The 27979-nt window shown below is 41.9% G+C and overlaps 1 long non-coding RNA gene across 1 annotated transcript in view; it reads right to left on the bottom strand.

Annotated features, from left to right (window-relative positions):
- LOC141990106 (uncharacterized) overlaps positions 1-27979 on the bottom strand; it is a 145816-nt gene that overhangs the window by 18212 nt on the left and 99625 nt on the right. Inside the window, exon 4 of the long non-coding RNA XR_012640078.1 lies at positions 14152-14214. This is a non-coding gene — a long non-coding RNA (uncharacterized LOC141990106). The remainder of the gene's footprint in view (positions 1-14151; positions 14215-27979) is intronic.

Raw genomic sequence — 27979 nt, forward strand, 5'->3', positions numbered from 1 at the left:
CAGGTGTTTGTCTAATCTGCTCTTAAAGATCTCCAATGATGGAGATTCCACAACCTCCATGGGCAATTTATTCCAGTGCTTAACCACCCTGACAGTTAGGAAATTTTTCCTAATGTCCAACGTAAATCGCCCCTGCAGCAGTTTAAGCCCATTGCTTCTTGTCCTATCCTCAGTGGTTAAGGAGAACAATTTTTCTCCCTCCTCCTTGTAACAATCTTTTATGTACTTGAAAACTGATATCATGTCCCCTCTCAGTCTCCTCTTTTCCAGACTAAACAAACCCAATTTTTCAATCTTCCCTCATAGGTCATGTTTTCTAGATCTTTAATAATTTTTGTTGCTCTTCTCTGGACTTTCTCCAATTTGTCCACATCTTTCCTGAAATGTGGCGCCCAGAACTGGACACAATACCCCAGTTGAGGCCTAATCAGCACAGAGTAGAGCGGAAGAATTACTTCTCATGTCTGCTTACAACGCTCCTGCTAATACATCCCAGAATGATGTTCGGTTTTTTTGCAACCGTGTTACACTGTTGACTCATATTTAGTTTGTGGTCCACTATGACCCTGCAGATCCCTTTCTGCAGTGCTCCTTCCTAGGCAGTCATTTCCCATTTTGTTTCTCATCTTTCTTGGGTCTCTGACTTGTACACAGGCCACACGCAATCTGGTCCTTATTTTTAGTGGTCAGTAAAGGTGTATTGTTGCATGGCTTTGCCATGTTCCAGAATCCTCCATTATAAATGTACCCTCTTAAAAATACATCTCTAATACTCAGAAAGCCCTAACACTATTTCCAGAAAAGGACTGCAGCAATCTTATAAGCTACATGTTTAGGAGAGATGATCCAAAACATAATTAACCTGGGATGCTGGGTTTATTCACCTGATGATTGGACAAGTATAACCATATGTTTGTGCACCTTGTACTGCCCCATATGCCCTCCTTGTCAGGAAATTAAAACTGAAAGGATACCAGAAGAACATCGCTGAGGAGTGATGTAAAGCCCTTGTTTCTTGAGTACTCATTTATACCTGTGCAAGATGGTGAAAAACATCGCTATACCACAATGGTAACACTCACTTGGCACAAGAGGAAATGATTACATGAAATACAAGGCAATGGAGATTTGGGCTAAAGAGTATGCATGCACTCATGGCGTACACAAACACACACACACACAGCTATCTTATGAGTGCCACAGACCCGTCATCCTGTTCTTTTTATTTCTTTTGTTTGTGTGTTAAGGCTAATAATGGGAGAGGTTAACAACACTGTAGTACTGCAAGATCTTTGCCAGCTTTGTTTTAAATAGTTCATACTTAGGTCATATTCCAAATCAAAACAGGGAGGATAAGTTTGGGGCATCTTGATCTTGGAAGCATCTATTAAGTCAATATTGTTGCCAGTAATTCTCCTGGCACCACTGAAACCATACATTTCACATACATTCAATTAAATTAAAGAGTCTTTATTCCAAACAAGAAATAGCTCGTTTTGTGAATAACTGACTAAGGCAAGTAAGGTAAATAGCTGACTAAAGCAGACACTGTTAAAATAATAATTCTCCCAGTCAATGGGATTGTGTGTATAGCCTACTTAACACAATATACTTTGGCTTCCAAGAAAAGACAAACAACTCTACATGTAAGAAATCCCTTAAGTAGGCTAGTGATATAGAAAGCAAGCCCAGTGCTTTGCACTAAGCAGCAATGTGTGAATTTTCTATTCAACACAGCAACACTGGTCTATTTATTTGGTTTATGTGTATAATTAATAGTAAAATTATGCAGCTTTTTTAACATATAGTAGTTACTCTTTATGGGTCTGGGTCCTGAACAAAAATATTTCCTTTAGATTTTATTTGAGTAATGCTTTCTTCAGGTGAGCTCTGGTAAAGGCCATAAAATTATAAATCTGGAAACCTAGGAAGTATAGAAAAGGGAAGGAAATTACCTCAGTTTGGCATGAGGTACAATGTTACTTTCTTTAAATAAAATGTATCCTCTGTCCTTACTAACCCCATATAGGCTAATTTAACATTTCATTGTATTCTGTCATTTAGCCTTGCCCATTGCCAGACAAACAAGGCAGTTCATATTATAGTGCTCGGAGTTACAAAGAGCCTATGTTCCCACTCACTATTTTTCACACCCCTTGGAAAGCATGGTAGACTGGCACCCTTTTTTCTTTCATCATAAACGCTCTTTGACTTAAGGGAAGAAAAATGGCACATGTAATTAAATGTGTACGGTTGCAGGTAAATATATATGGCATTTCATAATATTTGTCACCACGGTACCTTATTTAACAACCTAAGCTGGTATATCACACATACCACTCTTAAATGTGCAACAGCGAGCCGAACTTTAGAAAAGACTTGTGATCCAAAGCCTGAATGGTGACTGCAGGTGACATGCTTCCAGGTAAATTCCAGTGAATGATGGGATCCAGTTAGTAAAGAAATAAAGAACAGTGTCATAATTAATACCAATTAACATGATTTTATGGAAAATAGATCTTGTCAAATGAATTTGAAATAATTTGTATGAGATTACAAATGTGGATGATAAAAGCCATTGTTTTGACACAATTTATTTAGGCTTCTACAAGGCAGAAAGCAAAAATGAGATTTAGGTTCCTAAATCAGTTAGGAGTTGCAACACTGAACACAGTAATGTCTAAATTCCTTTAAAAATCTGGATGTAAGTGTCTACTTCCCTTTTGAAAATGATATTTATGTTCCTAAATCAGTTAGATGTTACAACCTAACTAGGTGTTGCTGAGCACAACAATGTCTAGATCCCTCTAAAAATCTGAGCCTTATCCACTGAACATTTGGACTGGCATTATTCAGAATCAATGGAGAACATATTAAAAACTGGCTAAGTGATAGATCTCAAAATATAAATGTTAATGGGGAATCATCATCATCAAATGAGAGTTTTCGATGGGCTCTCACAAAGATCTGTTCTTGGCCCAATGCTATTTAATATCTTTGTTCAATGAAATATTAATGATCAGGAACAAAACATAAAAATTGCTGGTAAGTCTGAAGATGAGACAATGATCAATGAAGCAGTAAATACTGATAATGACAGGTCAGTTACACAGAGCAATCTGGGTGGTTTTTAAGCTGGTTTCATTAAAAAAAAACATGTTGTAATACAGCCAATGCATGCTCATGCATCTAGGAGTAAAGAATGTAGCTCATACAGACAGGGTGGGAGACTGTGTCTTGGAAAACAATGATGCTGAAAAGGACCTAAGAGTCATCGCAGATAATCAAATGAACATGAGCTCCCAGTCCTGGTTCCACATTTTTAAAAGGTTGATGAACATTTATTGAAATTGAAAACACTGAAAACGGTTTAGAAAAGAGCCACAGGAATGATCTGGAGTCTGCAGAACCTGACTTAAGTTCAATTAATTTAACTTATCCAAGACAAGGTTAAGAGCTGATTTGATCATGGTCTATAAGTACTACCTACACCTGAAGAAGATATCAGAAAGTAGACAGCTCCTTAATTTAGCAGACATAACCAGATCAATGCAAATTCCTTAATTTAGCAGACACAACAAGATCAATCCAAATTCAAACGGGTAATGAAATAATAATTTCTGTGTACTTCGTAGCTCCTATTTTTGACCAAGTCTTCATACCTCTGCGCTGGGAGGAGGCAAGTATCAGTCCTCATATTTTGGAGTTAAGGTAGTGAGACGTTGCACAAGGTCAACTCAGGCAGGGCTGGGAAAATTTTCAAAATCCAGTGGGACTTAGGTTCCAAAGGGCTAGTTTCACAAAGAGACTTGGGCACCTAACTGCCTCTTCAGGCACTTATGTCTGATATTTAGGTGCCACGGATATTCACAAAACCATTACTCAGCTGCTACCTAACCCTACTCCTCCATAGGCAGTTAATTTTCTACTGGTGTCCATGAGCAAAGCTGCTAAGTTCTGAGGCTGCCCCACAGCTAACAGACTGCTCAGAGCCCTCACTCACACCTAAACCTCAACTGGATTCTCAAACTAGACATTCCTTTGCTTATTTCCCTGTCAGGGCCCAATCTGGTAGGCATGCCCTGAGCATGCCTAACCCACACAAAAGATAGCAAAGGATGAACAAGTCAGAAATGTTGGGGGCTGGCTGTGTCCCCCAGAATATCCAATATCCCAGTGGTTCAGGCACTCACCTGAGTGGTGGGAGACCCAGGTTTAAATCCCCACTCTGTGTGATTTAGAACAGGGACTTGAACTGAGGTCTCCTATATTCCAGCTGAGTGCCCTAAGCATGAGGCTATTGAGTATTCTGGGGGAAGGTCTCTCAGTCTCTCCTGTTGAAGCTGTTCCACTTCGTATAAATAATTAAATATTTGTTGGAACAGAAACCTCATTCTCCAGTGAGTGCTCCAACCATCATGTGATAGGGTCAATCTCTTGCTTTCTCTCTGCCTCAATGAATATTTAATTATCTCTACAAAGTGAAAAAACTTCAAGAGAGACTTAAAGAGACCCACTCAAGAATACACTCAGCCTGATAGTTAGGGTACTTACATGAGAGACCTGGGTTCAAGACCCTGCTCCATATCAGACAGAGCAGGAATTTGAGAAAAGGTCTCCCACATCTCAGATGAGTGCCCAAACCACTGGGCTGTTGGCAATAATGGGGTAGGCATGAGAAAGGGATGACCTGGCATAGGCACCTAACTCCAGCTGAGAATCACAAATGGAGATGGGCACCTCCCTCTGGCCTGTCAGAGAGGCACTGAAGTAACTTAGGTTTCAGAGTAACAGCCGTGTTAGTCTGTATTCGTAAAAAGAAAAAAGAAAAGGAGTACTTGTGGCACCTTAGAGACTAACCAGTTTATTTGAGCATGAGCTTTCGTGAGCTACAGCTCACTTCATCGGATGCATAGCATATCGTGGAAACTGCAGAAGACATTATATACACACAGAGACCATGAAACAAAACTTCCTCCCACCCCACTGTCCTGCTGCTAACAGCTTATCTAAAGTGATCATCAAGGAAGGCCATTTCCAGCACAAATCCAGGTTTTCTCACCCTTCCCCCCCCCCCCCACAGACACACATACAAACTCACTCTCCTGCTGGTAATAGCCCATCCCTCTTTGAAACCTCTCTTTATAATGCGCATGATAATCAAGGTGGGTCATTTCCAGCACTAATCCAGGTTTTCTCACCACCACCCCCCACACACACACACCCCTCCAAAAACCACACACACAAACTCACTGCCAGCAGGAGAGTGAGTTTGTGTGTGTGGTTTTTGGAGGGGTGTGTGTGTGTGGGGGGGGGGTGGTGAGAAAACCTGGATTAGTGCTGGAAATGACCCACCTTGATTATCATGCGCATTATAAAGAGAGGTTTCAAAGAGGGATGGGCTATTACCAGCAGGAGAGTGAGTTTGTATGTGTGTCTGTGGGGGGGGGGGGGGGGAAGGGTGAGAAAACCTGGATTTGTGCTGGAAATGGCCTTCCTTGATGATCACTTTAGATAAGCTGTTAGCAGCAGGACAGTGGGGTGGGAGGAAGTTTTGTTTCATGGTCTCTGTGTGTATATAATGTCTTCTGCAATTTCCACGATATGCTATGCATCCGATGAAGTGAGCTGTAGCTCACGAAAGCTCATGCTCAAATAAACTGGTTAGTCTCTAAGGTGCCACAAGTACTCCTTTTCTTTTTATGAAGTAACTTAGAGGATCTGGGCCCTACAGTTCATCCCTTTTCTCTATATTTCACTCATGGCTAGCTTAGGCAGCTCCCCACTCAGCTTACTGGTGTCTGAGAATACCTTTCCTGGGCACCTACCTCTCCCCATACAGTGCATGGGGAGCCTGGGTACCTAACTTGGGGATGTGTATTCCACTAGGTGGCAGGGTGCCTGGGAGTTAGGCATTGCAATGCCTAAATTGCCTTTGTGAATCTAGCCCAAAGTGCCTAAGTCACTTTTGAAAATGGGCCTTAACCTCCTATGTCACGTGTACTTTTGAACATTTTATCCATGGTCTAATGTGGAACTAGACAATCTGTGACAGACAGTATGTGATTATATGAAAGCTTTTCTAAAATGGAAGAGTTATCACTTCAAGAATGAATGTCAAGAAACACCTACATCCCACCCACCTCTGAGCCCTTGAACTGAGATAAACGTTCAGTGATTATAGTCCAAAAGATGTGCACATGCTCAACAGGAAACCAACCAGTTTTAAAACTCCCAGATTACCCCATAGCAGCAAAACACCTTCACAGAGAAATGGGCTGAAATCTTCTCTCTCTCCCATTCACCTGTCAGTATTATTAAACTTCATTGTATAGGAGCTCTGATACTGGTTCTTGGAGCCATGAGATTTGCTAGATCTTTTGTTTTGTAATTACACAGAGAACCTCATCCTGCTTTCACTGAAATCAGCAGGACTGTCACTGAATTTTTTGGGAGAAGGACTGAACCTACAGACTTCATGGTAGATTTAGAGGTTGTTGGGGTTTTATAATTAGGATTTGTACAAATGAACAATTACATATCTTATAATTATGTATATATTTCCTAGTATTATATCAATTGCTTAACTTTTCTAACAAGAAATATTCACCTCTTTCTGAACTCCTCAGTTGTCTATGTGGATGATTAATCAGTCAAAAATGTTAAAGTATAAAGTCTATCTGACAGATTCTGTTGAGAACATATGTGCTGTAATTTTGCTGACTCCCTAGTGAAGGACAGAGTGCTGGCAAAGCCCAAAGGTTTATCAAAACACAGTGATAAATCCCAGATGTGATCTCAGCTTTTAGTACTTTCTATTTTGCTAATGTCTCCTAAAGCAGTGGTGTTGGGTTTTTATTTTTTTATTTTCCAAATTCACAGTAAATTGGTCTGACTTCTGGTACCTGGCACAGTGGCACGCTTCCTCTCAACAACTGTAAGCCTGTCCAAAAAACAGAACAACATCTTTGAGATGGGGTGTTTATATGGGCAACTTTCAGGCACTGCAGTGAATGAGGCCCCACCTTCAAAGGGATTTCAGACCAGTGCTCACCTGATGAAAGCATGAACTGTTTTTGGTTGACTTGATTTACATGGAAGCAGCCAGCTCATTAGCTGAGCTGAACTTGAGGAAGCAAATGTAATGCACATGCAAATGTTTTTGTAGCTATTGGTGTCAATGTTGCTGCAGCTTTCCTTGGGGCAAGAGGACAAAGACAGCAGTGATAAGGCCTTGCAGAATCTACAAGTAGCTAAAGGATGTCTAGCCACTAAAAAGATTTACATTCACAGGGCTGAGGTTAAAGAAATTAAATGAATGTAGCCAAGGCATGCTGGTTTATGTACTGAATTGCACTGTATGCTGCACATATCCACTATCTAGCTATCTATTGTGACAAAGTTCCTGCTCTACCTTGGTGGGTCTTGCGCTTATTGGCGGATTTGCTCGCCTTGGAGCTTCATGGCAGCCCCTCAGCTTGGCCGTTTTTCTGAATTCACAGTCCAAGTCGACTCCTCCTGTGTCTGACCAGGAGTTGGGAAGATTTGGGGGGAACCCGGGCCCACCCTCTCCTCCGAGTTCCAGCCCACGGCCCTGTGGAATACAGCTGTCTAGAGTGCCTCCTGGAACACCTGTGCGACAGCTACAACTCCCTGGACTACTTCCCCATGGCCTCCTCCCAACACCTTCTTTATCCTCACCATAGGACCTTCCTCCTGGTGTCTGATAATGCTTGTACACCTCAGCCCTCCAACAGTCTGCATTCTCACTCTCAGCTCCTAGTGCCTCTTGCTCCCTGCTCCTTACACGCACACCACATACTGAAGTGAGCTCCTTTTTAAAACCCAGGTGCCCTGATTAGCCTGCCTTAATTGATTCTAGCAGCTTCTTGATTGGCTGCAGGTGTTCTAATCAGCCTGTCTTAATTGTCTCCAGAAGTTTCCTGATTGTTCCGGAACCTTCCCTGTTACCTTACCCAGGAAAAAGGGACCTACTTAGCCTGGGGCTTATATATCTGCCTTCTATTACTCTCCTATAGCCATCTGGCCCAACCCTGTCACACTATCTATCTATGTAGATAGATAGATAGATAGATAGATAGATTAGATATAAAAACATGGGGGAAGTCAAAGGACCAACTGGTATATGATGGATATGATCTTAATATGCTAATTCATAGGAAAGTGACAAATTTTATTCTAGATGTGTCTATGTTGAGCATGCAACCTCTCCTAAAACCATATTCTGTATCGAACTAGCCTCTCAGACATTCAACTTACACAAGCTTGATTTCAACAAACTTCTTATGATCACTACAAGAGCAGATTCCGCAGACTCGAGGACCTTGTGATCTGGTCTTTTGTGACCGAAGAACCCCTCAATGCCAACCCTTAAAACTCTCAATTACAAGAATATCCTAGTTCTGTTATGTACATTCTGGTTCACCAGAGAATGTCATGTGAGGTCTTAAATGAAAGCCCGAGTCACACCAGTCATTAATGTAGTTGTGAAATGTATGTACAGATACTATGCGAAGAGATATGTATATATACTGAAAATATATTTTAAAGTCTGTATGAAGGCAGAGATCAGTGTAGCTCTAAATCTTGTCTTTTTCAACAACAGAAGTTGGTCCAGTGAAAGATATTACCTCACCCACCTTGTCTCGCTAAACAAGTTTTCTGTCAGACAGGGGATGTTTATTCACTGGTCTCTCTGTTGAAATGTAAATTAAGTATTGTCTCATTCATATCACCTGTCTAAACTGAATAGAGATGAAGTATTATAAGAATTTCAGAAAGGAACTAACAAGTATAGAAACACAGTGGGAAAACAGAACCGAAAGTTGAGATACACTTCAAAGGTATGATGGACTATATTTGGGGAACAAAGATGACACCCCATCATCCTACATTTGATATTTCCATTCTGATTGCTTCCGCTGCTGTCTTTTGTTCCCATTCTATGAACAAATCTCTTGTCTCCTGATCTGAAATGTCCTTCTTTAGGGTTATTCCTCTGTCTTCCCATAATTTTTTTAGCTCTTTCATGCTCATAGCCTCATAGAATCATGACTGACTCATGGTCACTAATCTTTAACCCTTAAAACTCTCAATAGCAAATTTAAATTTTGAACAGCATGGAGGTTCTGATCCAAAACCCAATTGACCTGTGGTGATGTGTATCCTGCCAACTATGCCAAATGTGACCAGCTGCCTTGATGGACCACACTGAGAATGCCACACTCAAGGCAGACTGCAAGAAACACGGCAGAGAATCCCACAAAACAGGTGGTTTATTCTATAATTAGATTCACCAAGCCAGTAACAAAGGAGCTTCTGTAGCACCACACTGGTTAACAAGAAGCCAAACACAGTTTCCTTTAGGCATTCCAGTCCTTGGCTCTCATCCAGACAAACAGGTCTAATCATAGAATCATAGAAGATCAAGGTTGGAAGGGACCTCAGGAGGTCATCTAGTCCAACCCCCTGCTCAAAGCAGGACCAATCCCCAACCAAATCATCCCAGCCACGGCTTTGTCAAGCCTGATCTTAAAAACTTCTAAGGAAGGAGATTCCACCACTTCCCTAGGTAATGCATTCCAGTGTTTCACCACCCTCTTAGTGAAAAAGTTTTTCCTAATATCCAACCTAAACCTCCCCCACTGCAACTTGAGACCATTACTCCTTGTTCTGTCATCTGCTACCACTGACAACAGTCTAGAGCCATCCTCTTTGGAACCCCGTTTCAGGTAGTTGAAAGCAGCTATCAAATCCCCCCTCATTTTTCTCTTCCGCAGACTAAACAATCCCAGTTCCCTCAGCCTCTCCTCATAAGGCATGTGTTCCAGTCCCCTAATCATTTTTGTTGCCCTCCGCTGGACATTTTCCAATTTTTCCACATCCTTCTTGTAGTGTGGGGCCCAAAACTGGACACAGTACTCCAGATGAGGCCTCACCAATGTCGAATAGAGGGGAACGATCACGTCCCTCGATCTGCTGGCAATGCCCCTACTTATACATCCCAAAATGCCATTGGCCTTCTTGGCAACAAGGGCACACTGTTGACTCATATTCAACTTCTCGTCCACTGTAACCCCTAGGTCCTTTTCTGCAGAACTGCTGCCTAGCCATTCGGTCCCTAGTCTGTAGCGGTGCATGGGATTCTTCCGTCCTAAGTGCAGGACTCTGCACTTGTCCTTGAACCTCATCAGATTTCTTTTGGCCCAGTCCTCTAATTTGTCTAGGTCCCTCTGTATCCTGCTCCATGATTTTTCCAGGGACTGAGGTGAGGCTGACTGGCCTGTAGTTCCCAGGATCCTCCTTCTTCCCTTTTTTAAAGATTGGCACTACATTAGCCTTTTTCCAGTCGTCCGGGACTTCCCCCGATCGCCATGAGTTTTCAAAGATAATGGCCAATGGCTCTGCAATCACATCCACCAACTCCTTTAGCACTCTCGGATGCAGCGCATCCGGCCCCATGGACTTGTGCTCGTCCAGCTTTTCTAAATAGTCCCAAACCACTTCTTTCTCCACAGAGGGCAGGTCACCTCCTCCCCATGCTGTGATGCCTAGTGTAGTAGTCTGGGAGCTGACCTTGTTCGTGAAGACAGAGGCAAAAAAAGCATTGAGTACATTAGCTTTTTCCACATCCTCTGTCACTAGGTTGCCTCCCTCATTCAGTAAGGGGCTCACACTTTCCTTGACTTTCTTCTTGTTGCTAACATACCTGAAGAAACCCTTCTTGTTACTCTTAACATCTCTTGCTAGCTGCAACTCCAAGTGTGATTTGGCCTTCCTGATTTCACTCCTGCATGCCTGAGCAATATTTTTATACTCCTCCCTGGTCATTTGTCCAATCTTCCACTTCTTGTAAGCTTCTTTTTTGTGTTTAAGATCAGCAAGGATTTCACTGTTAAGCCAAGTTGGTCGCCTGCCATATTTACTATTCTTTCTACACATCAGGATGGTTTGTCCCTGTAACCTCAATAAGGATTCTTTAAAATACAGCCAGCTCTCCTGGACTCCTTTCCCCCTCATGTTATTCTCCCAGGGGATCCTGCCCATCAGTTCCCAGAGGGAGTCAAAGTCTGCTTTTCTGAAGTCCAGGGTCCGTATTCTGCTGCTAAAGTGAGATATTACTGAAAACATAATTCACCATATCTGAGGTTCTACCAATCCCAAAGGATCAGACATTTACCCCCAGGTCAATATATATTTCAGATTTTACCAAAATATCACACTGTCAGCCAAACTAACTAAAGACTTTTTAAATAAAAGACAAGAAGAGAGTTGCTGAATGGTTAGAGAATCATATACATACAAGTGTTTTTCAGTGTTCATGGATCAGGATCATAGCAGTGATGGAATAGACTGCTGGCTTACAAAAGTCTCTTAGGTAACTTCCAAAAGATTGGAAGGTCCTCAGTCCATAGTTTAAAATACCCCTTTTAGTTGTAAATCCACAGTCCAGAGAACTGAAGCAGGAATGGAGCAAAATTGAGATGTCTCAGGTGTCTTTTAAATCTTTTGCCATGTGCATGGACATTTACTGTCCCAAACAAAGCCCACAGCCCCATGTATGGAAAGTTACTGACAAAGATGGAGTCTGAGGTCATATGTCCATATCACATGCCCTTACATGTTTTGCTGAATCACAGGGATGGCCATTGGCTCCTTGCTGTCTAAGGCATCCTCAGGAAAAGCTATCTGGAGAGTTGATTCTTCTTAATGGCCCATCAAGCTTGAATAGTACATTCACAATGGACTGGCAAGACTGGATGTAAACTACCTTGTGGGTGTTACCCCAAGAACAAACATACTTGAGATATAAATACATAGCCAATATTCATAACTTTAGATACAAAGATGATACCTGGATTTAACCAGGATAATCAAACTTGACAGACTGTAACTTTTCCATTGATACCTTACATGATATACTTTGTACAAGATGTGTTGCAATTATATAATAATGGTATCAATAACATTATAAATTGTCACCCATCTTTTATACGGTGTCACGTTGCACCTAGGTAGTAAATGGGCAGTGTATCTACATTCATGAAAACAGGATCACAACCAGTCATGGTTGCAAATGCTGCAGAAGACTTGAGTGAGACAAGGCTTCTTTAGACAGGAGGTTAGCCTGTTAAGTTTAGGCTCTAGAAAGCATGTTATGATTTTGTTTTATAGCTAACCTTTTGTTTCCATTATTCTTACTCACTATCTCTTGACTCTTAAATCTTTGACAACAAATTTATTGTTGTTTTCACTATAAATATATCTCAGTGCCAGGGTACGAAGCTAAGTGCTGATCTTAAGTTGAATCATACATGTCAGTGTGTACACTGTTCCCTTGGGAACAGCAGACCTGGTACTTGTGTGAGTGTTCAGTTGATAAGGGGCTGGACACTACTGGGAATGCTTCAAAAGACTCCGGGAATAGAGTACACCTAGTGTTAACCTGAAAGGTAAAGTAAGGGCTGGCACAGCCCAGAGGAGAGTGCTTGGGTGGCTAACAGGCTGATGGTGTCAGGAAGCTGACACCCAGTTAAGCACAAGCCAGTCTCCCGCTCACTGGAGGAAGGGTGGTAACAAGTTGTCTCACAGTCCTGGGTACCCGAGAATCATCACAGCCTTTATATAATTTCTTTCAGGAGACTGTTTGCACACACACAGGCTTTTATTGAATTACAGTGACAAGTCTGGGAATCCCTTTAAAATAATACTTATAAATATTCACAAAAATCAATCATCCTCATGATGAAAAGAAATTCACCCAGCAACAAAATGGAAGCTAACAAACTGCAAGCAAATACATTAGATTCTGTTTTTAAAACCGAAGGCAGGAAACCTCTCACTCTTCATTCCCTAAATGGAGAAGCTGCATTCTGCTATCTCTCAATGAGGATCCAAAGGAAAATTGCATTGCTTCACCCTTCAACTTCCTTTCCTATCAAGGAAGATAAATTTGAGCTTTCTGTGATGCTTAGTCTTATTATCAAATCCCCATCACAATCATCATAGATGGACATTAATTCACTGTCTTTCTCCAGTTCTTTTATTTAGCTATCCTGCTCGCATGACATGCCTAGGTTAGCCATTGTCTCTGAGGTTCATTGATGCCTGTTTACAAAATTTATGCATCTTGCTCTTTGGGTGAGCATCCATTATTCTAAATCTACATATTTGTTTTTCCATTGCTGAAAGCTACTTTCAGTACAGGGAAGGGCTCTCTCCATGGGCAATAACCTTGTGAGAAGTATTAATATAAAACTCATTCGTTCAATTCTTAATATTTTTGACATAGACGTTTTTCATGTATTTTTCCAAAATACATCACCCTAGGACATGACGTCTTCCCTAATGATTGGAGATTACCAGCATCCTGAGAAATCAATTACAGATGAAAAATATGGTTCACAAATTTAAGTGTGTTTATTGTGAGATGAAAGAAAAATAAAACACAAATATTAATCAAATAAACAAGTGCAAGTGGGACATTTGAGGCTCTGGTGTGAAACCTGTACCATAAATCTGAGGGGTTTGGCTGCAATGCATATTCCAAAATAACTTCTTCTCTAACCTTACTAACCTGTAACAGAGAGCTTTGCTCACTACCTAGTTGTTCAGATTGTCTTGTTTCCAGGTTCTCCTAGGTTTTCTTTTTTATAGTTTTTTTAAATCTTTGGATATGGGAAACATCCACCTTATCTCCTCCCTCTCCATTATTCAGTCATGTTCTATTGCCTCTGTACTCGATGTCTTTCTCCTTCCTATCTGCATTCCTTCAGTTTGTAACAGAGTTTTATTTATTGTGGTTCTTTTATTCATTTGGGAGGCACTCAAAAATTACTGTGATGAGCATGTCACACTGTCTGGAGTGGGTCATGACCATGAGTGCCAACATTTGGGTAGACTGTCAAAAACAGGGCAGAAAGCCCAAACTGTTGGCACGTTCTATAATTAGATTTCACCAGCCCAGTAATAAGTGTGAACTCCTAAAGCACTATAACAAGCTTACCAGACAGTCCCCTTGGGCATTCCAGTCTACCTTGCCACCCAGGACTATGTGAAAGATGGTAACTTTACACCAAAAATCAAAATGATATTCAGGTTATTCCCAGTCCCAAAGGACCAATCACTTACCCCAAGTCATTTGTACTCAGATGTCCAACCAAAGACAATGCCTGTAGCCAATCCTGGGCTAAGCTAAATTAAGAAAAGAAATGAAAGGTATTTACAAGATTAAAACAGGAAGCATACACACGATGCCTGTAGCCAATCCTGGGATAAGCTAAATTAAGAAAAAAGAAATGAAAGTTATTTACAAGATTAAAACAGGAAACATACACACAAAAATGAGTTACAGCCTTATATTTAGAAAGGTAATATAAGCTAAGCAGCTCTATATGGCCTTTAGGGCTGACCCATACAAAGCAGCATGGGGAATCTTTACCGCTCAGAGTCCAGACAGCATAAAGAGATCTAGGCTATGTAAACACTACAGCTTACGTTGGCATAAGTTATGTCACTTGGGTGTGAATAAGACACCCTCCTGAGTGACATAAATTACACTGACCTAAGCGCCAGTGTGGACAGCACTATGTCAGAGGGAGAGCTTCTCTTGAGGACATAGCTTATGCTGCTTATGGGGGTGTGTTTTTAATGCCGACGGGAGAGCTCTCTCCTGTCAGCATAGAGCGTCTTTACCACATGTGCTGCAGCAGCACAGCTGTACCGGTACAGCGGCGTCACTGTAGGGAGCACAGTCAACAGGCTATTTGTCCTTATGCTGCCTTACAATGGTTCATTTGGTTTCAAAGGCCCTCTTGTCTGCAGGGCCAGCCCTTTACACCAATGAATGCTTCTTTTCTTGTTTGGTGAGTTACACAATTACACAGGTTTACAATGCAAATGCTCCCTATGACATTATACCATAGAATACAGATATTATAAGAAGGATTAATATATGCAGCATCCTATAAGCATTCCATTAAGTGTAAATACTAAACAAACACTAATATCTATTTCAACTGTTCCAACCCACCGGTGAGCCAGACTGGTTTCCAGCCATGCCTTTGTCAGTGTTCAGTGAGGCTCTGGGCCTTGGCATGAGCTGGTGCCTGGCCTGCCAATGTCACAGAGGTAATATGAGTACCTAGGTAGATATTTTTATTATACTTATTTATTAACTTCAATGGCCTTCAGCTCGGGATAATTTAGAGCAAGTTTTCTGGTGGACTTGGGGCAATTTAACCTACCAATATTCAACATTTTTTAAAAGAGGGGATGGATAACTTTAGAAAGCAGACAACAGACCATGCCTATGAGTTGTGCGTTAATACTATTTCCCCTATTCTCCCACTTCAGGATACAGGTAATTTCTTTTCAAGTCAATCCTGTGGTGGGAAAATAAGGCCCTGGGTGCCCAGTTAAAAACCCCTTAGTCCCTAATTGCAATTCCCAAGTTGGCCACCCTACTGTACCCTGCTAACCATTTTTTTAAATGTATGTCAACTGTATTGAGCCAGCACTGAGATGACCAGAACAGACTACTATCCAAACTGGTGTGAGAAACCATACGACTTGCCATAACACACGCTCTTCAAGTGCTGGACACTTCCTGTAATAAATAGTTTTGTTATATCAAATTGCAAGAGCAGAAACTTTGTGTTTCCAGCACACTTGCACTGTAAACATGCCATGGAATTGTAATCTTTTATCAAACAACAAACAATCCGTCACATACATATGATAGGAGGTTATGTAGAGCGTACACTATGTCGGATATTCCTTTTGTCTAGCAGCGTCAGTCACTACATATTATAAGGTGCTTTCCTTGCATGTTGCCTGACTAGGGACTGCCCCAGACTGTAACTGGAAGTGTCCATGTGTAGAACCAACTTCAAATCCTAGTCCGAGTTTGTAAAGATATAAAGTGTTGAAAAGTTTGTTTCTGGAACCCTAATATTGGACTAAATATTCAAGAGTGAGTTCAGCACTTAGTGCACCTGAGATGGGGCTAGTGGTGGCTCACTGGAGGCCAGACTAGTCTCCAGATTTGCAGTGTCTGGCCTAACAGGTCCACCATGTACTCTGATCCCTAATTACAGGGAATCTCTGGCATTTACCCACTTTAAAAGTGAGTTCTGCTGCTTGTAGCTGATTCAGGGAGTTTTTCAAATAAGCAAGGTTCTCCTCCAAGGTTTGGCTGAAATCCATACGATTTCCACCCTGATTCCAGACAGAGGTGTATTAAAATTTATTCTTGTCAAGGAGTAAAAAGTTTTTATTTTGTGGTTGATTCCTTGAATATAATTTGCACATTCAGAATGCATGAACAGTCGGCCTGCCCCAAGATTTTTTAAAGGCAAAGCGTCAAGTCATTTGAAAAGTAATTTATCGTGGATATACAATAAGGTTTGGGATTAGACCTGTGACGTCAACGACAGAATAACTGAAGCATCCTTAATATAGCTTTTCATTGAACAAGTGCCTAGGTTAGTAAGCAATTATGATTCAGCATAAAGAAACAGTAGAATATAGACTTTAGGTGCATGAGGAAAATACAGTATTTCATCATGAGAAGATATAGAGTATTATTCTGATGTCATTTTCACTGGGGTAGGTTTAGAATAATTCCACTGAATTTGATATAGTACAGCAGTATATTACTGTGTAAATCTGAGGAACATTAGACCATTATTTCAACATTTAACGTAAGTACAACTTCAGCAAAACTTCTTCCATGCTGCTTTTTCATATCCCTTTTAATATATGTTTGAATATGCAGGTAAGAGAACTCCAGTAAAAATACCAAATAGCTGGCTCATTTATTTGCTTTCTTGTTATGAATATAAATGTTTAACTTTCTATCCTCACTCTTTTTTTCATTCTCCCAAACTCTGTGACAGAGTTGGACTATATTACTTCAATTAAATTATTTTTATAAAGTAAAATTTGACACAAGCCATCTTGTTTGTCTGTTTGACAGTTGGGAGTAAAATGTTTTGTTAAATACTTGCTAAATACATGTTTCTGCTTTTTTTATTATTATTATTAAGCTGACGAGGGAGCAGAAAATATCTTGCTGCCAGAGAAAAAAATGTCAAGTTTCCAAAATAAACTAAAAGAACACTCCATTTCTATGGCCTAATGGATCACAGTCACATGCTTTAGAGCAGGCAGGTTGAATGAAGCTATTCATTAATTACAGATACTGTGAAAATGTGAAAAACAGGGGGATCTAACTCTCCTCTCACACCAGTTTTACTGTGGTGTAAGTCCATTGACTTCAGTAGAATTACTACAGATTTACACTATTTTGTGTGAAAGAAATACTGGAGCTTGGGGAAGCTGCAAGTCTGAAGGATGTGGCTGCAGGATGAGGTGAAAGGTAAAAATGGGGATTGAGGGAAGAGCTAAGGATGAGGTGTAGTTGGAAGGTGGGAAGAGTAAAAGAAAAGGGACAGTGTGAAAGTGTAGTCTAAGGGAGGGATAAAGTTAAGCATGGTAGGTAATAGAGAAAGGTAGGGAGATGGGTATGAGAAAATCCTCTCTCCTACATTAAGCCAACAACCTAACCTTCACGTTCAATTCCTAGCCTTTGCTTATTACCTCATAGCTGCAATTGTCTCTCCCATGATTATCTTTCACTCATAGCCCAGGCCCAGAGTATTCTCAAAACCTGTGGTTACTGAATTTGTTACAGGATCTATGCACAAAATAGTGATCCAGAAACTATTTTTAAATAATTTTTTCTAGGCCATACAGAGGTGGAGAAAAAAAATCTTAATGTTGGTGGTGTCTTTATGAATTCAAAAGACCATCTGACACACTGAAATAACTGCTTTTCAAAAAATGATGATTTAAAAATATTTCTCCTGGAAACAAAAGGAAGTACTTCATCCAGAAAACCTCCCACAAAATTCAATTGGCTTCAGAAGAGCAGTTATGCTAATTTTGAAAACTACATCCCCAGTTCCTCAGTCAGTTCCATGTGCCTGACTTCTGTGCCAACACAGTGTCCCATTGACTAGATCCATTTACAGGACTGGGGCCTGTAACTTTGAAACAGAGAGATTTCCTGAATTAAGTAGAACTCTCAACACAACCTTAACTATGGATGTGTTTTAGTTACCTCCATAATAACTACAGGGCTATTGTATTGATGACACTGTACCTTTTCAAATTTAACCCAATAAAGGATGTATTTTTAACAAATGTAACTGATGCTGCCACAAAACTTCCTGTCTGCTACACCAGGTTGCCACAGGTTTGAGATTTCAGAGTATATGGTTACTTATAACCTTCACCCTTACTTCATTCCCCCTGCCATCTTTACTCCATTCCCAATCACCCACTTTCTATCATCTTGCTTACAGCTTGACAGGTACCCTAGTTAAAAACTGTAATTTATAATTTCCTTTCTTTCTTATTTGAGTCTTAAATGTCATGCTTCACATTTAGAAGTACTGACTAGAAGTTCAATGAAGTTATTCATAAAGAACTACTGTGTTTACATTAGCAGTTGCACTGCTGGCTGCCAGTTTGTCTCAAAAATGGGATGGAGAATTAAGTCTTAATGAAGGCTATAAACTCTTTGGTGCAGCAACTTCCTCCCTCTGTGTGTTTGTACAGCACCTAGCACAATGGGGTCCCATGACCAGTCATGTCTTTTGGAATGATTGCAATACAAATAATAACTAACAGTAATAGAATAATGAACACAATTATTTGCTGGGTGCATTTTTCACCATGTAAATGCTTTATCACAACTATTTGTATGTGTGTATATATCTGTTTGTATTCCAACAGCTCTGCTTCATACCCTGTGTGGTCCTACAGAGAAGTCATAATACTGCATGTGTGATATCCCATTAAGTTTTCAGGGATTCAGTTAATTCTTTAGCACATTTTTCTTCCATTTAGGATGTTATATAAATGATATAAAGAACAGAGATGGGTCAAAGTTGCAAAATTCAGAACTAGATTCCAGTCTAGATTTGCAACACCCCTAAAGTTCAGAAATTGCGAGCTTTGGGATTTTAGTTTAGCCCATTATAATTTCTACCACTGCAGCTAACAACAGTGGCAGAGCCAGGACTAGAATACAGGGCTCCTGGTTCCCGGTTAAATATGGGCCACTGGTAAAACTTAGATTCAAATCTAGTTTCCCTTAGACAAAGAGTAACCTATGTTCCATAACTTCTAAATTCTCTGTGATCTGCTACAGCATTATCACAACCTGAGAGATCCACTTAGATGAACAAATGACTTGAACTTTAAACTGTGCTTTCAGTAGTAGGGAATTGCTATTCTGACATTACTGATGTGCAAACAGCTTCACAGCTTGTTATGAAATGAAAATGAAAGCCATTATAATTTCTCAGTAGCGTACTGTAACAGTAGACCCAGGGTGAAGATGAGGTTATATTTAAATGGTCAGAACTTCAGGAATAAAATCCAGACATTTCTAAACATTTTACTGTATTCCAATGATATAACCCCTGGAGTTGGCCTGTCAATTTCTATTGACTTTAATGGGAGCTGTAACACATATTTTCCAAGATAAGAAGACCCCACACGATTGCACTCCAGGATACCCAGGCTAAATCAGCAAGGAACTTTCAAATATGCTCTCTCTCTCTCTCTCTCTTTTCCTCTTTCTATCATTCGTGCACACACCTGATTCATTTAGCATTGTCTTTTAACTCCCAGCCCACTGATTCTCAACACAGTGTGTAGGTAGAGCTGTGCTTTTAGCTTTAAGGGTATTAATCTTTGTAGGTGCATCTTTTCAACGGATTTCCATTTCACTGATTTTCAAGAAAGAAAAAACTAAACTATTTGCCCCAAACTGCTCCATTTTTGTTTTCTCCATCACCCACCTGCAAGTACCACATCATACTGCAACCCCAACTGTAGAAACCAGTATGCGAATAAACATAAAAAACATGAAGTAATGAGAGAGCTCTAAAGGCCCTGGCCATTCTGAGACGCAGAATAGTCAGTACAAGTTGTTGGACAGCAGTGTACTTAGGCCACTACATTTTACATACTATGAGACTGGGAAGCCAGTCTCTAATACTGTCCTTTGTGTTTTGCCTTGACAACTCTTTGGATCAAATTTACAGGATTTTTTTATAGTGATACTCAATATTTTAATGCATGCTAGCATGAGTTACTCAAATGGGGAAATACATCCCATTTCATTCTTTTTTTAGTCATCACTAGCTTATAGTTTCCTGTGTCAGTTATTCTTGCTCAGAAACCAAAGTATGCCTGGAATTGTAATTTGGAAAAATGTTGTGGACTTGTGGTAGTGATTGCATTGACTACATGCCATATCCCTCTTAATGAGCTTTGTCATCTCCATATCAAGTTCTGTAATGAATGCTATTTGATCTGCAACAATCCACAGCACTTTTCAGAAACCAATTTAACTTCCATACAGCCACATATAATGAACTGCAATATATAAAATCTATTCTGATTATAATCAGATTACAATAATATCTGACAGATATTTAAAAACCTCCACCCTAGAATAAAATATAATGTATGGTATTTTTCTTGAGAAAATATCTTTAGCTCTTTAGAAGCCATGATTTTGGATGACTACCTCTTTTCAACAATAATGAAATCAGGGTAATCAAAAACATCACTCCTGTTTGCTGCAACCAATTTATCATCTCATGCAAAGCAATGAGCGCCAGCACCAAGTTGATGGATCTATGCCAGGATACGTCAGCTAAGGATCTGGCCCTGAGTCTGTGATCTCCTGGCAGAGGCAAACGCAGAGGTGGATGTGAGTGCGGCTAGTACTCAGACACTAGGGCATGGTCTACACTACAAAGTTAGGTCGACATATGCCATGTTAGGTCGAGTTAATAATGTATGTGTCTGCATTACCGAGCCTCTTCCGCTGACCTAAAGGGCTTGTAAAGTCGATTTCTGTACTCCACCTCCATGAGACATGTAGTGCTTCAGTCGACAACCATGCATCAACATGGGGATAATGTAGACACTGTGCTGTGTAATTCGAAGGAATTGGCCTCCAAGAGGTGTCCCACAGTGCTCCGCTGTGACCGCTCTGGAGAGCACTTTCAACTCCACTGCACTTCAGCCAGGTACACAGGAAACAGCCACCCACTTGTTAGAGCCCTGGGAACTTTTGAATTTTCATTTCCTGTTTGATCGTCGTGGAGAGCTGATCAGCACAGCTGACCATGGGTGCTCAAGGTCCATGGGTGCCACCAATGCGCTCCAGCATGGAGCACACAGGAGGTGGTGATCTGATTGCTGTGCGGGGAGCAGCATATGTGCAGGCAGAGCTCCAAACCAGCACAAGAAACACTGACATCTCTGCCAAAATTGCATAGGGCATGGGGGACAAAGGCTACACCAGGGACACACAGCAGTGCTGAAAATAAAGGAGCTTCGGCAAGCGTACCAGAAGACAAGGGAGGTGAACAGTTGCTCTGATTCTGAGCCACAGACATACTGCTTCTATGAGGAGCTGCATGCGATTCTAGGCGGCTACCGCACACCACTACCCCAAGACGCTCCATGGATACCTCCCAGGAGCTCCGGGCGACCTCGGGCAACAATGAGGAGGACATCATTGACGAAGAAGAGGAGGAGGAGAATGTGCAGCAAGTAAGCAGAGGATCCATTCTCCCCAACAGCCAAGAACTTTTTTTAACTCTGGAGCCCATCCCCTCACAGGACCAGTTGGCGGTGGAGCGGGGTGCCGAGGAAGGCACCTCTGGTGAGTACACATTTCCAATCAAACTGTAGGGGTTACATGCTATTATTTTTAATGTTGAATCTGAATAAAAAAATTGGGATAGAGGTTATTGGTGGCCATTCCAGCTACGCAAAGGGTGCTCTCTGAAAAAGACTGTTTATGTGCCCGGGGATGGCCTGGGAATCCTCCATAGAGATCTCTAGGAAGCTTTCATGGAGGTACTCTGCAACCCTTTACAAAAGGTTTCTGGGAAGGGCTGCCTCAATTCGTCCACCACAGCAGGACACTTTCCCACGCCACGCCAGTATTAACTCTTCTGGCATCATTGCGGCACACAGCATTGCAGCATAAGGACCAGGTCTGTAACCAGACGCTTGCAGCATCTGCTCCCTTTCCGCCTCTGTTACCCTCAGGAGAGTGATATCGCATATGGTTAGCTAGGGGAAATGGGGAAAGTTTTAAATGCTAGCTCTAAAACTGCAAGCAATATGATAAGTAATCCACCCGTTTGGTGAATTCTGGGGCACACAACCACACTTTCCCAAGCATGCTCTGTTTATGGTTGGAAGGGATCACTCTGTATTGCAGTGAGCATTTAAACAAGTGTGTGTGGAGGGATGACACTTCCTGTTCATCTCCCTTCCACCCCAACCCGGTGCCACTTTTGTAACAATCAAACAATTTGCGGGGCTTTACGCTGGTGCCTTTCCTCAAGCACCATCCAGGGAAAGGGGGAAAAGGGGGTGCGGTGAGGTTGGAACCATTGATCCCAAGGATGTCTTAATAAAAGATGCAGCACAAAACCTCTCACCCAGGCCTCGTGGCCTTACTCGCCATGGTTGGAGCAGCAAACTGACTTGCAGTAGTTTGTCGTTCTGCTTACATTGTGGCTTGCAGGGAAGTGCATTGAGGGGTGTTTCTTTTATAAAAAGAATTAACCTTGCACTGGTCTACACTACAAATGTATGCACTGTCAATGTATGCACTGTCAGTGCTACCCTTGTGCTTTGTATTCTTTGCAGCTAAAACCTTGTCCATTGGTGCATCCTCCACACCAGGGCAGAGACTTTCCCAGATTAAAAGGCAGAAAAAGAAAACTCGGGAGGACATGTACAATGAGTTAATGTGCCCCTCTGAGAGTGACAAGACGGAGTTCAGCGCATGGAAGATTACACCTACTGACAGCCTGCACAATGACCGTGAGGACAGGAGAGCATGTAGGGAACATGAGCATGACATGCACGATGAGATGGTGTGGAGTATGAGGGAGCAAACAGCATGTTGAGGCATCTGATTGAGGTTCAAGAAAGGCAACTGGATGCTAGAGTCCCACTGCAGCCTATGCTAAACCTGCTGCCATTGTCGCCAAGTTCCACATCCTCCTCTCCCAGACGTCCTAGGATGTGGGGTGGGGGAGTCCGGTATCCCTTGCACTCAACTCCAGGGGAGGGTACAAGGGCCAAAAAGCATCCATTCCCACACCTTTGATTGTTATTGCGGTGCAGTTGTAAGCAAGCTGTCCTTGTTTCTCCTTCCCCCTCCCTCCTGTTATCAGCCCCTTAGCCCCAGGTTATCTTACTTTTCTTTGCTGTCTCTCAGTGTTTGTGAGCATAATAAAAATAAATGGATTGAGGAGAAAAGGCTCTTTATTCATTCAGCACACAGTGGTTAGCGGGGGTGGCATTTACAGGGGAGTACGTTCAATGAAGGAGACAGCTTGGTAAGGAACAACACACATAAAAGTGTCATATTACTGTGGGTCATTGATTAAACTAGTTTTCAAAGCCCCACAGAGATGCAGTGTGTTCTTCTCACTTTTTATGCCTTTCTACCATTCCCATTCGTGCACAGAGTACTGCTGAAAATCTGCAGAAATAGAGCAAAAGTAATTCTGCTGGCCCCTGCATGGCCCCGCCAACATTGGTACGCCACGCTTCTGGAGCTGTCAGTGGACACTCCTATTGTGTTACCACTCTACCCCGATCTGATCACACAGGATCACAGTCACCTTCACCACCCAGACTTCCAGTCCCTCCATCTCATGGCTTGGAAGCTTCATGGCTAAACCCAATGGAGTTCTTGTGCTCAGAACCAGTAAGAAAGGTCCTGCTCAGCAGCAGAAAGCCACCTACCAGGACCACTTATCTGGCCAAGTGGAAGAGGTTAATTTGCTGATGTGCCCAACATTACACTCCTCCATTCCAGGCATCTATATCACTCATCCTGGAGTACCTTCTGCATCTCAACCAACAAGGCCTGGCAGCGTCATCCATCAAGGTACAGCTTGCTGCTATCTCGGCCTTCCATCCGGGCACGTCTGGACGCTCCATATTTGCTAACCCTATGGTAGGACGTTTCCTTAAGGGCCTGGAACAGCTATATCCTCGGGTTAGACAGCATATTCTGTCATGGGACCTTAACCTGGTCCTCTCCAGATTATGGGACCCCCATTCGAACCGCTGCCTACTTGCTCCCTTTGCTACCTGTCATGGTTGCCATCACATCAGCCAGGAGGGTGTCGGAGTTAAAGGTCCTTACCTCTGATCCACCCTACATGGTCTTCCACAAGGACAAGGTGCAACTCAGACCTCACCCGGCTTTTCACCCTAAGGTAGTGTCACAATTCCATACTAGCCAAGACATTTTTCTACCTGTCTTCTATCCCAAGCCACACAACATTACCCAAGAGCAAAGGTTGCACTCACTGGATGTTTGGTGGGCATTAGCATTCTACATTGAGCCCACAAAGCCGTTCAGGAGGTCGAACCAGCTGTTTGTGGCAATGGAAGCCCACATGAAAGCATTCCCAGTCTCATCTCAAAGATTATCTTCCTAGATCACGGCCTGTATCTACACACGTTATGAGCTGGCCAACGTCCCAGCCCCACCTCTTAAGGCTCATCCACAACAGCACAGGCCTCGTCAGCTGCGTTTCTGGCCCAGGTCCCAATACAGGAAATCTGCAGGCCAGGTACTTTTCCGGTCTGGGAAGAAAGTTCCTTCTTGCAGCTTTCTGAACAGACCGGAGATCTTAAAGATGTGCATGTCATGTACCTTTCCCGACAATCCCACGTTGACATCAGTGAAATGGGCCCTGTGATCCACCAGCGCTTGCGACACTATTGAGAAGTACCCCTTGTGGTTTATGTACTCTTTGGAAAGGTGGCTTGGTGCCAAGATAGGGATGTGCGTTCCGTCTATCGCCCCACCGCAGTTAGGGAACCCCATCACGGCAAAACCATCTACTATGTCCTGCATGTTTCCCAGAGTCACTATCCTTCTTAACAGAAGTCTATTGATTGCCCTGGCAACTTGGATCACAGCAGACCCCACAGTTGATTTACCCACTCCGAATTGATTCCCCACTGACCGGTAGCATTCTGGCATTGCAAGCTTCCACAGAGCTATCGCCACTCGCTTCTCAACTGTCACAGAAGCTCTCATTTTAGTATTGCTGCACTTCAGGGCTGGGGAAAGCTCTTCACACAGTTCCATGGAAGTGGCCTAGCACATTCAAAAATTCTGCAGCAACTGCTCATCATCCCATAGCTGCATAACTATACAGTCCCACCAGTCAGTGCTTGTTTCCCGGGCCCAGAAGCAGCGCTCCACCATGTTAAGGTGATGCATGATTGTCGCTAGCATCTGCGAATTGCTCCGCTCCACGGCTTCCAGCAGCACTGCTTGCGTGGCATCACATTGTTCCATGCGGTGGCTTCGGCTGAGTAAATACTGCAGGATAAGGCGCAAGGTATTTGTAACGCTCACAACAGTGTACAGCTGAATAGGGTCCATGCTTACCATGCTATGGCATCTCCTTGGGTAACCCAGGCTTAGGAAAAAGGCGCGAAAAAGGCTTGGTTTGTTTGCTGTTGAGTTCAGGGAGGGAGGAAAGAAGAGAGGTAAGTGCATGATGGGAGGCTAATGCCATGTTCCCATAACCACCCATGCAAATGTTTTGGTCCCATGAGGCATTGCAAGCCCAACCCTATATTCCACGCGGCTCCATGCACTGTGGGATAGCTACCCACAGTGCAGTGCTCCGTGAGTCGATGCAAACCCTCTTGGTGAGGATGCACACCGCCAACACAACGATCATAGAGGGGACATGCAAATCAACTTGCTTAAATCAGAGGCTTAAATAAAATCTACCTAATTCAGTAGTGTAGACATACCCTAAGTATACAGTACTTCCCATAGGAGGTTTTATTCTTAACAGGGCTGTGTTTCTGCATCCATTATCATCACTATCTGCACTGAAGGATGGGCATTCATAATTTCATCTACATATGCCAAGAGGGGAGGAGGATAAACAAAAGATTATTTGTCTGAATGAAATTTACACCCAACTTAAGGCCTCTTTATACTATCAGAGTGATGTAATTGAGAATCAGACCCTCAGAGTGATGGAAAATTGGCTCAAGCAACAAAATCTGAATCCAACTCTAGATTTCCAACACTCCAAAGTCTGGAGTCATTGAGATATGGTTTAGCTCATTATGAAGATAGGGGCCACTTACAAAATTTGGATGTGGATCCAGTTTTAGTTCTCGCTGTCCGCCTCATCCCTTTCCCCACAAAGTTCAGGGACATTCAGGACCAGGTTCAGGGCCAACTCTAGTAGAGACTGATGTTAAAGGGAAACCATCAATTTAATGATCACATTTTGTTCCTGAACATTTTGTACCTACTATAGTTAAAAGATTCTGATAGAAGTCAGCACTCACACAAAAATTCTGTTTTTCAGATTGTTACCTTTTCTGCATGTGACAGCACTTTCTGTGTAGTCAGTTATCCTGTTCTCTTCTAGTCAGTTTCTCTCTTCCTGAAAAGTTTCTTAATAGGAGAACAGAATTATCATATTATGGAGAATGTTAAGTAGCTTAACTATAGGCATTGGTGCCAACTCTGCAATTAAAAGTTTATTATATGTATTACAGTAGTGCCTAGAGGCCTCAGTCAAGACTGGAGTCCTGTTGTGGTAGGTGCCATGCAATTATACAGTAAGAAAAATAGTAAAGAATATGTGCCATGCAGTGCTGCTCAGCATGTATATAAGGACTTTTGATTTACTACACATTAAAAAAAAACCTTTTGATGTTTGTACCATCACAGTCACAATGTTCTGTACAATGTTCTGGTTAGACAGGAATTCTTGTTAGACTGAACTGAGAGTAATCAAAATGCAAAAAAGCTTTAAAGCTGGACATAACAGGCAACTAACTTATGTTACCCCATCTTTCCTTACCCAGTACCTTCTTCCTCTACTCATAATTATTTTTCTACTGGCCCTCATGATTTTACCACCTGATGAGCATTGCAGATTGCTCTTCTCCTGGCATGTTTGGTAGTCCAGCAAAGAGACAAATGTCAAGAATATTTTGCCTAATTAACTTTTCTTTTAAAGCATTCTTTATTGAATTTGGCTGGGAGTATCAAAAGAGCCTAAGGGAGTTAGATGACTAAGTCTCACTGAAATACATTCGAATCCTAACATATTTGGAGGTGGGTGCTGAGTTCCTTGCTTTTAAGACACATAGTAAAGAAAAACAATTTGGTTCATCCTTCAAAGCACTTTCAGGTACCAGGTGCTTATATGTATGTTTTCCTAGAAGTAGAACTAACACTTTGGTAACCCTGCAGCCTGCAGGGAAAATAGGCTCCAGGAAACAACCTTTTTAAAAAGTTGGGTGTGTGCAACTGCTCGTTTATTTTGTGCATACAATGACTATAGTTGTGTGTCAAACTATATAGTCACATAGATTAGGTGTACAATTGCACATACATTTTGGATGCCCAACTTTTAAAGAAATCAAATCCAAGCTCTCTGACTCCTACAGTCAAAGAGATAGTTGAAAACCAGGGAAGAATGTTTACACTGGAAATGGGAATTTGTGCACTTGCATAAGAATATGTGACTCTGCTGCAGTCAAGGGAGTTGCTTCTGCTCTTTTCAAGAAGCAACAAGCTTCTTTGGTCAACAGGCTATATAGTTTCCACCCTCAGAGGTTCAAATGCTATTGTTTGGAACACAGTTTCCTGTTAACAAGTTTGCAGTTACCATAGCACGGCAAACTCATGTTTCACACGCAATCCAATCACAAATACCATCCAGCTGAGGAACTGATAAAGTCCTTGGTAAAAGAAAAAAAAACATGTGGGCTGAGTTAATATAATTGCATCTGCAGTAAAACAAATGTTATTTTTCCACATTAACAAAGG

Source organism: Natator depressus, chromosome 6, assembly GCF_965152275.1.
Source record: "Natator depressus isolate rNatDep1 chromosome 6, rNatDep2.hap1, whole genome shotgun sequence".
NCBI lineage: Eukaryota > Metazoa > Chordata > Testudines > Cheloniidae > Natator > Natator depressus.